Raw genomic sequence first — 13,576 nt, forward strand, 5'->3', positions numbered from 1 at the left:
CATAAAGTATCCTGCTCATTTCACCACAAACCAAAAATAATACTGTGAAATATTCATGGTAATTATTCTTTTTTAAAATGTGTACTTCTTCATTTTTTCATTTATTAGTAGTCAAGGATTCAAGGCCTTAAGTTGTATAATTGACAAACAAAATACTACCTGAATCACTGATCAAACTTTTAAGCCAGATCTATTTAATCATTTAGGATTATTTTATTTTATATGCTGCTCACTGTGTTCTGAAACTGAGACAGTAAGCTGGCCTGAGGGAGAGGAGAAGGTGGGAAATTTGTAGCAGGCTCCATTTCCAAGAAACCAATGACACCCAGTTAACATTTGTAATCGCAGGTATCATTTTCCTTGTATAATCATACTACACACCTTTCAGCCAAATATAGCCTTCACATCGACATGAGGGACTTTCACAATCAGGCCCTCTGACTGCATATGCGGATGATTTTTAAACCAAGTGTGTTGTTTGTATAATGTGACCCTCCATAAATTTGATAAGAGGTGACATCCTCGTATTAATATTATTGTCATTAAACTGCAGATGCAGGTTTAATTTGAGTCATAGATGTGGGGGAAGCACATTTAGTAAACATTTGATACTTTTCATACATAAATTTTTAACATCAGCATAATACACATTTTAATTTTTTTAAAAAAGAAAAACACTAAAATCGGTGGTAGTCCGTAGTAAGTCTTTTACTTCTTTCCTGTCTTTTATTGGGGTGCAAAGACATGTGTTTTAGATACTTAGGTGGGAACCTTAAATCTATAAGTATGTTTTATTCGTTCAAATATTCTTTCAAACATTAAATTGGGGCCATCGAGTGGGTCCATTCACTGAATGTCTTTAAAAAGTGTGTTTTGGAGAGAAGTTGGACATACAGAATGGTAAACCAAACTGGCAATTTACTCAGAGCAGCAGTTTGATTTATAACCCTCGTGCTTCTTTGTAATGGCAGTAAATTATCAAAAGTGGTCAAAACTGATGCACATTGTTAAATACCGAACTGTTGACATCAGAATGGCCTGATAACAAGGGGAAGGTGTCCCACTATGAGTTCACACAGGAGTTTCATCCATTATCCTCACATCCCACTTATTGATGCAATATATTTCTATTGGCTCCAGTCTGTAAGGATGGTATCAGCCACACAGCTGACATAATAGCTCACAGTGGAAACAGTTATTGTAAGAGAAAGTTTTAATATAGATGTTTATTATTTAGGCTCATAAACATCTGGAAAAAAAAATTAATCCAGATTTTCAAACTGTACATTTGTTTTTCTCGTGTACGAACCTGCAAAGTATGCTCAAGTTTATTTCTGAAATCAGATAAATGGATTACAAACACACAAGAATACTGAAATACAATAAGTTTAACACCTCTGATTTAAATATTTTATTGGTGAACAGAGCTGAGATTTTAAGGTTTATTTTTCTTTTCTTTTCTTTTCATTAAATTCAACCAAACACCTGCAGTCCTGTTTTCAGGCTATGTTTAACTCCTCTGTGTTTATATCAGCACTCTCCGAAGTGCTGATGCAAACGTATTATGTCACCAGAAGGTCTTAATGTGCAGATTTTTCACATTCTGGCAAAACCCAAAACTACTTCAGCTCTCAGTTCCTTATTTTTATAATGCTCAACAGATTATGCTCCAAAACTTTTAAGTGAGAGGAATCATGCGCTCATGGGTCCGTGCTGGGGAGAAGAAACCGTCGTGCGCTCCGTTCATCAGCGCTGCCGCGGTTCTTTTCTTCTCTCTGCCACAAAATAATAGTAATCGAGTCTCACTCTGGGAAATGCGCTCAGGAGCGACCAGCGGTGTGGGAACGGGACGTGATTCCGGTACCGAAGTGTCAAAGGTCTGATTTTACCTGCAGCGACTCCTCCGGTTTCACTGCAGGACCAGAGCGCAGGACGCCACACTGCGCCAGCAACAGCCGCCTTGCAGCCCCGCGCTGGAAGGAGAAGAATTGCGTTCTCAGTGTAAGACTTGAAAGAAGACACTGTTTTATTTTTCTATTTTCTTGGATTCTGTGGAAATATTTCTGTTCCCGTGCAAGGTAACGCACCACCTGTATTCTGTTGCCTTCCATGAGCCTGGAGGTGGCTCCTGCATTAAGTTAAGACTCGGAAAAAGTTGCCTGTCTGGCTGCAGTTTCGGGAGGGGTTTGATGATTATTTGGCGCTGTTTGGTGTCTTCATTGGTTGTGAGTTTGCTATATTTGCTCCCTTACTTGAAATTAAACGGACAAGTTTGGTATCTTCCAGATTTTAAGATGAGGGCAGTTAAGCTATTCTTTAGAATCACTTGATTTTATGCTCTTCTTATTTGGACTGGGGTGAAACCTTCACAGTTTTCTGTGGCTGGGTACTGCGTACTTCCGCGCCAATCAAAAAAAATAAATAAATGAAAAGCTTTTTGATAAGAGAGGCTTTGGATTTGTTCCAGAAATACACTGTAATTGAGCCAGACAGATTTATGGCTTCACAAAAGCTTATTAAATATGTTTATGAGGAAGCATGTGGTTGTTTGTGTGCATACATAAGCTGTGACAAATTATTTCATTGCAAATGTTATGCAATAGTAACGCAGGGAAAGCGTATGTGAACATCACAACAGGGCCGTTTCTACACCTGCGAGGTGAAACTCCCATGTGGCACGTAGCTGTAATGTCCAGTGTGGACACTGCAACCTTCTCAAAACCCCCACTACGCTTCCTCTTGCAGAGACAGAGTTGTATTTTTAGCTCATGTCTTCATAGCAGATGGGCAAGATCCTGTGATGCTGTGGATGCTCCTACCCAGCCGTTTCCATTAATCCATGCTGCCAAAATCAGAGGTCCAGGACTATGCATACAGCCTGGCTCCATGCAGGCAAAGCGGCGTCAAAAACCCGGAGGCTGGTGTTCCTGTTAGAGGCTGCCAACAATGCACCTGCAGATCTTATGTAACAGCTGGACTTACACAGTGGAGGCCAAGCAGTAGGATCAGTGCAACTTCCAACATGGGTTGGGACCTCAGGGGGCATTTTTAAACATTTTTAAATTTTATTTTCACAATTTTAGTTCATATTTAAATTTAAAAATACAAAGTTGTAGTTTCTGTTCTGCATTCTTCCCTAACCTTCTTACTTGTGACCTGACATATCTGGTGTAAATACATATGTGTGTTTTTTCATATGCACAAAATGGAAATTTTATGGAGAGATCTGTTGGCTTCTTCTCCAGGAGTGTGTTTGTGTGTCTTGTATCAGATGTTCTTGGATGCAGAAGGTGTCGGTTTTGAGTTACTTTCACCAAGTAAGACCATGTGACTGCCTGGCCGGGGCTCTGTATTTTCCACAGTATTCAAAAGGTGAAATAAGGTTAAAGATAAGTAAAGATTTTTTCTAAAAAACATGATCTAATTTATTCAGCTACCTGATGCAGTGTATTTGTCTTTAAAATATTGCTTGTCTTTGAAATATTATTTAGTGAGATGGTTCAAACATTGGCAGCCCCTCATATAGATGTCTGTTTTTTAAGGTCTCTGTTGGTGTTATGGTTATGATAATAGCTCCCCCTGGTCCCACACAAGCTGGATGGAATATTCTCCATATCACTTCCACATGTAATCTACTCAGATTTCCGCTCACTGAGTGCAAAGGCCAAATGGGTCAGTTTGAGACCACAGAAATCTGTTTAGAAAGTTGTATCAGACCAGAGGACAATTTTACAGGAAGAGAGCTTTCATACCACCACCAATGCTGAGAATTCCCTCTTCACAATGCATGAATTGCGCCTCTATCTCTGGATTTTTTTGTGATATTTCCTTTGTGGCGTCAAAATGATGTCTCACAGTTTTTCTTATTTCATTTTCATGTGTTGCTGTAAGGTGAGGTGATATGAAATGTCTAAATTTGCCTTATCACCTTATGATAAAAAAAAAAATCCATCAGAAAGTTTCTATATCCACAATCAGATAGAATCATGCAGTGCCATCAATAAGATTTTGAGTAATCCTGCGTGACAAAAATAAATAAATTAATACATACAAAAATAAAATACACAAACGAATCATCCGTAATGATGGAAATAACTGTAACTCTTTTTAAAACAAGCTTGCTTCAGTGGTGATCTCCTGCTGTCACAGCTGCGATGGCAGGCTGTGTGGAGTGTGGAAATTAGGACCCAAGATGCAGGCACAGCCTCTGATGTGAGTGAGCATTATTTTGACAGTGACGGTACAAATAGCAGTGATGATGGCAAGTGCAGAACCTAAACTGGAAAAAACTAACAAAAGCAAACTTGAACCCTTTAAATGGCAACACATGGAGACAGGGCAAAACACAAACAAACCATCAAAAAGCAGGTAAAAACACAGGGCTTATATACACACAGAAACAATCAGGGAATGAGAAAAAGGAGGGAGAAACAGCTGGGGTAATTAGACAAGAGCACAGAGAACACTAGACACTGGGAATAATCACAAACAACCCAAAATAAACAAAACCACAGAATATTAATCAACTTAAAACATAAACACGGAATCCACAGACTCCAGACCGTGACATCTGCGTTAGCTCTAAGGCTGACTTTCCCCACTTGAAATCTCATATTCTATTAGTATCATGATGTTTTGAAGTCGTCACCCTCCAGGAGCTCAAACATTTATGTAAGCAGTCGCTGTAGTCAGCCAGAAGCACATTATTAGGCAGTTTTCTTTAATGAAAGTCTGGATTAAAAATCTATAGCTATTCAAGATCTCTGTCTAAATAAATAAATGAATCTGGGTAAATTCCCAGATGATTAAATATGCAACTATTTTGCTGGTAATAACTGAAATGAGTAAAGAAAATGAACAGCCTATTTATGCAAAATAATTCATAACTTTATTGGGGGGTTATATTGGTTGGGTCTGATTATTTTTTTTTTTTTGGGGGGGGGGGGGGTCCATAACCCCCCTACACCCCCTGGAAATTACGCCCCTGCTATGATTTGTCTGTTGGTATCCATGCACTTTGGTTTGGTTTGAGCATTGCGAGAGCCACTTTAGATGTGGTATTTGGGCCAATTTGCACTTGTTTCTGCCTTTTCTACATCAACTTGTATTGGAAATAACTTCTTGTAAAGGAAAAGTAAAAATCTTGGTACCGGTTGATGATTACAAATATAAACTTATTTAATGCTACAGTCACACAAGGGAAAATAGACTGTAGACCTTAGCATGGCTAAAAGTACTGTGACCATGTGCATTGAACTTGTGATCTAATTTCATCTGAAAGAGTTACTTTGTAGACAGGGACCAGATTTGATACCACTCTCGTCTATGTAGCCAGTGCATTAACCAGGTGGCAATCAGTTAAGTCTACCATTGCAAAGAGATGCAGTGCAGACAAGTTGTGCTCATTGGCACAGACTGACTAAGATTCATTGAGCTATATGTTGGCAAGCTGTCTTTACAAATTAGATGGCAGTTATTTACCAATCTGCCCAGAGTGATTGCATTTAGTCCAAGTCGGGTTGTGATTGTTTGGAAACAGGCTGGCTTCCAGTAAGCAACCTGTGATTGAAAGAAGTCACCTAGAGGTTGAGGGTGTAGCATGCTTAGACCCATTACTGAAGAATAAAGACTGAACAATATAGGAGGCATTTATCTCTGAGTAATGCTGTTGCACTTTTTCCCCTTTGTAGTACTTCTTAAACATTTCTATACCTTGCATCCCCCCTGAAATCTATGCCTATGGTAGTAGCATACAGTAACACCACAGGGAGAAGCAACAGGTGCAGTTTCTGTTAGTGTGGCTTCCTGTGAGAGTATGGAATATATGGGTAATTGGTGGATGACAATGTGAGAGCAAACTACAGTGTTGTAAGTTGACCCCGTGAGAAAAAAGGGAACAGGAGGATGGCAAATGCCAAAGGATGTGTGAATAAAGGTCCTTGTTTGCTCTGTGGTGCTGTCATTTATAATTACACAGCACTCAATTATGTGCATTGAAGGGACTGAGATGTCTGCTGTGTGACCACAAGATTTGTCTTTGAACTCCAAGCTGCTGTCATGCTTGTTTGATGTGACATTTTTTTCCCCTCAAGATCTCATTGCTCTTCTGATTATGTTAGCAACTTGAGGATTTGGTGTTTGATTAACCCTCTCAAGGCAGGCATTGCCGATTTGGAAGTTAAAAACTAACAACCTGATTACCCCACATACATATTTTATGAGTTTTTTTTACTCAGAAGTACCACTGCAGGACTTGGTTGTGCATTAGCAACAAAAGGTTTAATTTGAGCCTGAGAGGGTTAATGGTGGTTAAATGAAATGTATTTACTGTCTCTGAGTATACAGCACACTCTGTATCACCATCTGAACTCAACCTGCCCTTGTGATAAAAGCCAAAAGCCAGCTGAGTTGGTTTCCAGAGGCGAATATTGGCAATTGCATTCCCCAGCCATATAATGTAACGAAGAGGTATCTACATTACCCCGTCTATATCCTCAGCTGGAATGTCTCAGGTCACACGGTGTCCACTGACATGCAAGGTGATATATATATTACTGTCGGGGAAGGCTTCTGAAATCTGACATTCCCTCCTCTGTTTCCAACTGTGTCTGACAGCATGGAGGCATGGCCGTGATGATGTGTCTTAAGTTTTACTCTCAAGATAAAACCAGTGGAGGAAAGGACCTTTCAAGAACTATACTTAATGAAATAATAAAGAACTTATAAAGTATGATAAATATTAATGCAACTATATTTTAAAGGCGAGATTGTACTTTATATTCTATTGGATTAATTTTATTTCTTTCTTCTTCTTCTTCCTTTTTTTTTATTTTTATTTTTTACAAATACCATACTAGGTTTTTACTCTGGTCAATTTTAATAGCTAATACTTTCAAGAATGCATTTCAATAAATCCCCTTTTACTCTCCACTCTTTTTTTTTTTTTTTTTTTTTTGCCTGTCCCGTTTGGCTCTTTTGCCATCAGAATTGTTGTCTAAAGGCAAAGAAAGATGCCCAACGGATTTACTTTACCAAATTGACCATCCCAGCCTTGCCGTAATGGTCCATTTGATTCACCTTTTATTGTTTATTTTATTTTCACTTACTGAATACGGGACAGACTTGACTGGGGGAAAGAAGGGGAGAAAGAAAGAGGGGAAGAGAAACAGCTGAGAAGAGGGACGGGGGAGAAGGGCAAAAAACAAAAACCAACAGAATGAGCAGGAAAAAAAAAAGAAATAAAAAATGCATATATCAATCACCTGGATCACCTGCTGAGAAAGAAAAAAGAAAACAAGCAGAAGAGAACAAGAGTAATAGAATAAACAACATCACAATGATATATGGGAATATGACAGTATTCTCCAGGGCATGAAGCAGGTATGGAGGAGATCAAAACTCCAGACATCCAGAGGCCCCCAGAACACAAGAGACCAAGGAAGACCAACAGAGGGGCAGCCGCGCCACTGTCCCAGAAAGAGCTGAGGAGAGTCCCAGATGAGGGCTCACTCAGCAGCCGCGGAGCAGAAGCCAGGGGGAGTTGCAGTGACGCGCCCGTGAGCTCCGCCGGCAGCCAGCCGTGCCTGAGTGACCGAGCCCCAGGCCGAGAGGCCGGGGGCACCCCACCTCCGAAGTGGCCCGAGCGAGCCCCAGGCTCCAGGCCCCGATAAGCGGCCGTCAAGGAGTGAGCCGGTGTGTACCTGGACGCCCATCCCCAGACACAAAGAACCACCAACGCACCGATGTCTGAGGGAGTCCGCCAGTGGTGGTAGGGGGAGATAGGCCTCCAAACCTTGGAGGGCCTGAGATGTCCCCAGAGAGGTGGCGCCTGACACCCAACCTGACATATAGACACAGAAATACAGGCACACACATATACAAACATCCATTCCCACCCTCATGCTCTCATATGCACTTACTCCACACTCAACCAACGTGGAGACAGACATAAAGAGACGCTGTACACATGATCACACTCCCCAAGCGTACTCTACAAACCGGGTCTAGGTACCCTTGCCCCTGGAGGGGGAACTGCACCCAGACCCAGGTGGTATTACCCTTTTCCCTGCGGTGGGGGGAGGCAGACCGCCCCGACTCCGCAGCAGCAGGGAGGCCCCACACTCCAGACCGCAGTCGGACGGCCAACTCCTCCTCCTAGCCCCCCCGCTCCAGCAGGTCGCAGAGAACGGGGGTGAGAGAAGACTCCAAACCTCCCTCCACCCGCTCATTGTAGTGTTGATGCATGTGTGTTCTAAGGTGCATTTAAAACCCAGGAGGGCATGGAGCTACCTGCCAGAGAGCAGCAGGTAAGCGCATGGTCCCTCCTGCTAGCCCTCAATGTCTACGTGTATTTAAAATTGAGAGGTGGGCAACGACGCCAGGGGTGGGGTGTACACCCTGATGGTACTTTGGATTCCGTGTATCGTGCCCACCCCCAAGATCCTATATGTATGTGTAATGAGAGTGAGAGTAATGTGAATGTCTAAGTTGTGGGATAAAATTGAGGCAGAGGCAGCCAGAAGGGGACGGGGGGGGGGGGGGGGGGTAGCCTCCTCTGCACCCTGGTGACATACCCCTACTCCAAGGTCCTGCATGTGTGGGTGGTTGTGGTGGAGCGGGAAGAGGGAGGCAGCTGGAGATGGGGAGGGAAGGAAGGGAGGGGTCACCTCCCCCGCTGACCCCAGTAGGCACCCCCATACTCCGCGACCCGCCAGGGAAAGGGGGCCCAGGCCCATCCAGACCGGGGCCCAGTGCAGCAGCGCCTCCCGGCCCCACAGAGCCCGGGACAGTCCACCCAACCCCACCACAGAAAAAACTGCACCCACCCCACCATCCACTCATCTTCCAGACTACATAAGACAATAAACACCCAGGCTGAGATCTTCCTCCACCTCTCCTGTATCTCCCCCTCCTGCAGAGAGAGCTCCCGAGGAGAGGAAAGCTCCTGCAAGATGTGACAATCTCCCCCACCAGTTGAAGAGCCCCCCAGGTGGCTCGATGCACCGGCGGCACCCTGCTCCAGGGGTGGGCCCCCATGCACCCACCCGCCCACAGCCCCGGCAACACACCAACCAGGACCCAAGCCCCCGAGGCCCGGCCCGGGCCCCAGCCCAGAGACGGAGCGCCCCCAGAACCTCACGCCCATCCCGAACCCACCCAGGGGCAGCCAGGCTACCAGGTCAGTAACCCACGTCCGTCAGCACAGACCCTCCCCTAGCCCCGCTGCACGCAGCCGCGAGGAAACAGTCACCTGAGAGCCAACAGAGCCCCTAACCGGACATGACCGCTACCCCGGGTCTTTTTTTTTTTTTTTTCAATTAAACCAAAACCTCACAAAACATGTCAATAGTCCAACAACACCAGTTCCCAAAATGTAAGATAAGATAACCTTTATTAGTCCCACACGTGGGAAATTTGTTGTGTCACAGCAGGAAGTGGACAGTGCAAAAGTTATGTAGCAAAAATTAGAATATAATAAGAATAAATACAGTACACAACTGTACAGAATAGAATAAAATAAAATACTATATACAGTAGAATAAAATAGAATAAAATACACAATAGGATAAAAATAGAATACAAATTCTATATACAACTGAGTAAAAATACAACCATGTTAGAAAAAAGTATTGCACTTAGTGTTATTGCATCTGTGTGGATGTGTGTGTTTGGAGTCTTTGTTGTACAGTCTGACAGCAGTGGGGAGGAAAGACCTGCGAAATCTCTCCGTCCCACACCATGGGTGCTGCAGCCACTGAAGGAGCTGCTCAGTGCTGTCAGAGTTTCCTGCATGGGGTGGGAGATGTTGTCCAACAGGGATGACAGCTTAGCCACCATTCTCCTGTCACTCACCACCTCCACTGGGTCCAGAGGGCATCCTAGAACAGAGCTGGCCCTTCTGATCAGCCTGTTCAGTCTCTTCCTGTCCCCAGCAGAGATGCTGCCACCCCAGCAGACCAAACCGTAAAAGATAGCTGAGGCCACCACAGAGTCATAGAAGGTCTTCAGGAGTGGGCCCTCCACTCCAAACGACCTGAGTCTCCACAGCAGGTACAGCCTGCTCTGCCCTTTTCTGTAGAGGGCTTCTGAATTATGAGTCCATGTGAGGAGCCTTTGTAAAATGTAATGATTTGCAAATCTCAGGAACCAATATTCACAATAGAACATAGGATAAATGTCTCAAATGTTTATATTGAGACATTTTTCTGTTTCATGAAAACAAATTTAATGACAGCAACACATCTCAAAAAAGTTGCAATGGGGGCAACAAAAGACAGGAAAAATAAGTGGTGGTAAAAAGAAGCTGCTGGAGGAACATTTGGCAACTAATTAGGTTAACTGGCAATGGGTCAGTAACACGACTGAGTATAAAATATAGAGAGACTGTTTTTCAGAAGTGAAAATAGACGATGGTCAAGGGTTTTGACAAATCAAAACTTGAAATTCTTTTTGGAAAACATGGATACCATGTCCTCTGGACTAAAGAGCAGAGGAAACATTCGGCTTCTTATCAGCTCTGTATCCTAAAGCCTGCATCTCTGACAGTATGGGGGTGTTTGTGGAACTGGCAGCTTGCACATCTGGAAAGGCACCATCAATTCTGAAAGATATTTTAGAGCAACATACGCAGTCTTCTTCAGGGAAGGCCTTGCATATTTCAGCAAAATAATGTTAAACTCTGTACTGTACCTATTCAAACAGAACAGCTTCCTTGTAGAAAAGTCCAACTACATGTGTATTTTTTAAAGATGTCGTGTTTTCAATTTGCTACACTGAATAAAATGTGAAAAAAATTACATTTTACACACTGTCCCAACCATTTCAATATTTGTTTGACTCAAAATGTCTCCAGTATTTTTCAAAACAAAAAAGAAAAAAAGTGTTTCAAATGTCTGTATGGCTTCTGTCTCTAATTAATCATCTCAAGACCTCTTTTACTTATCAGGTTGCCCTCAGAAGGTAACCAAACCTTCTATTAGTAACCACCAATTAAAACATTTGGACAGTTATCAAGACGGCTCCTCGTTCTGGGGCTTATTTTACTGCAGCAACTTTGATGTTAAAGACCTACTGAAAACTAAGTGATTTTAGATTATTACTTTTACTTAAGTACAGGACCTGATTATTTAAAACAGTGAACCAAATGCTTTCTTGGTGCTTATACTCAAAATTAGACAGGATTTTATTTACGGTTTGTAAATGGTTTATTGAGGAGTAAGATATCAAGAATCTCCTTTGGCTGACACAGAATATCGCAGGCTCTTTCAGTGCTGGCTCTTTCCTGTGGGGAAACACACACTGATATTTGCAGTTTAAAAAAATGGTGACGAAACGTATTACTTACCTAACTTATGAGGGAACAACCAACTCATGAAGACTTTTTTTTTGATACTGAAGGACCTAGCTCTTTTTTTTTTTCTTTAAAGGACATTTGCTGGCTTCAGCAGTTATGGAGTGATGTAACGCCATCAGGAAATTTCCCCCATAAGCCACGTAGAAACACATCCAATCTCACGATGTGTATTTTAGGGTCGCGAGCAGCGAGGCCCTCGGGGTCCAAAATGGGGGTTTTGAAACGGGATGATGAGAGAGGAAACTGGCGCTAAGAAGGGGGTGTGAAGGGATTACTGGGTAGGTGCAGATCTGCCCAACTGAAATAGCCTGGTTTTATAGGTGAATGGTCATAAATAAAGGACATGCAGACCAATTTATTGGTATTATTTCAGGGGACCACAGAGTTAGTCTGGTTTGTGTTTTGTTGTGATTAGGAGAAAAGATGGTGATAGGGTAATGAGTTTGATGAGTGATAGGGTAAAGATGGTAATGACTGAATGAAAGAACGAGAGTCTCAAATGCCATGTGGCGGAATAGTGGGTGGGTTTGGTAAGGGTGCAGACGTGGAAGCTTACTGTATATTTGGGGGCCTTGGGTTTAATAGAAGGTAAAGAGAAGAAGCGTGGTAAGATAAGTTGGCATGCTGTCCTGTTTATCGGAGGGATGTAAGGCACAGGGCAAAGACTCAGCCAGGAAGGAATGAGCAGAGTCATCGGGCTTCTGTAACATGACGCTCCGTCTTGATTGCCTGTAGCAGCTGGGCAGCCACCGTATCTGTGCGAGCGTGTGCGTGTCTTCACATGTGTGTGAATGCAGAATTTTATGTTCGAGTGAAGTGGTTCGAGCAAGTATAACTGCACGTTCACGTCTTTGATCAGTGCATCAGTCTGTTTATGCCATCATGTTGACTTATGTATGTGAACTCAAGAACCTTTTTCTTTGTACAGTCTTCGTTGCCTGTTTTGGTGATTTGGTGTTATGTAATTCCTTCTTGTGCAGCCTTATTTAAGAAAATCCAAACTTTTGGTACTTGACTTGTAGACAGTGTGTTTCTTAGATTGTATTAATTATTCTTTTCAGTTTAAGGCTCCAGTTATGCTTTGTTTTCCTACTTGAAATTAGCATATAACTGTATATTAATATTGTTGTTCTTGGGCAAATTCCTAAGGGGAAATGTTTATTTATTCTGTAGGATGCTGATGTTATTCGTCTTATTCATTAGTCATATAGAGACATATATTTGATTTAATAAATGATCATGTCCAGCACAGTGGGAGCTAACTTTAGCTCCTGCAGACAAAAGTGATCTCCTCTGGCTGCTAAACACATCAAAGGATGTAAGAAAATGCTGCTTGGACCTGATGTGAAGCGCCTGCTAAGGTAATAAGTAATCCGATGTAGACAACTAATGTCACGGTATCTTTAGAGTGGTGGGAAAGTCCAGGACCCTGTCCTAAGTCTGTCTAATCATTTTGCTACCATATGGTCACTTTTAACTGCTTGTGGTGCAGTGGTGGGCGAGGAGGGTGAGGTGAGGGGGCAGTGCTGGGCTGAAGATGTAAAGCAGAAGGTAGAAGGCAGAAATGAGAGATGGTGAGGTGTTTGGACACACATTAGAGCAACTAAGACCTATAATTAATTCTTTGTATTTAGGACATATGTAGAGAAATGCAGGGTGTGTTTACATTTGGCTTCAGATCATCATAGGTTTATGTGCTTTTGCAAAGGTCCAGCCATTTCCTATCTTTGTCAGTAAAATGTACACAGCCTAGATATACCTTTGCTAGTTCTGGGTTGAATCCTCTTTTTGCCTTCAGAACCACCTCAGTTCTTTATGCCATGGATCCAAAGGCATGCTGAAAACCTTTCTCAGTGATTGTGGTCCAAATTGAGGCAACCACATCACACAGTTGTTGCAGATTTGTTGGCTGCTCATGCATGAATGAATCTCCTGTTTCACCATATCCCAAAGGTGCTCTGTTGGATTGAGATCTAGAGACTGAGGATGCTTTTTAGAACTCATTGTCATGTTCAAGAAACTAGTTTGAAATGATTTGAGCTCTGTGACATGGCACACTCTCCTGCTGTAAGTAGGCATCAGAGGGTGGGCAAACAGCTGGGGCAACTGTGGCTAGGGCTCAGGTGGAAGAGTTGTTTATCTACCAATTAGAAGGTTGGTGGATTGATCCCCTCTGATCCCTGAGTTGCATCCATTGGCTTGTGAGTGAGTGAATGTTAGGTA

This window comes from Rhamphochromis sp. 'chilingali', assembly GCF_963969265.1.
Source record: "Rhamphochromis sp. 'chilingali' genome assembly, chromosome: 22".
Lineage (NCBI taxonomy): Eukaryota > Metazoa > Chordata > Actinopteri > Cichliformes > Cichlidae > Rhamphochromis > Rhamphochromis sp. 'chilingali'.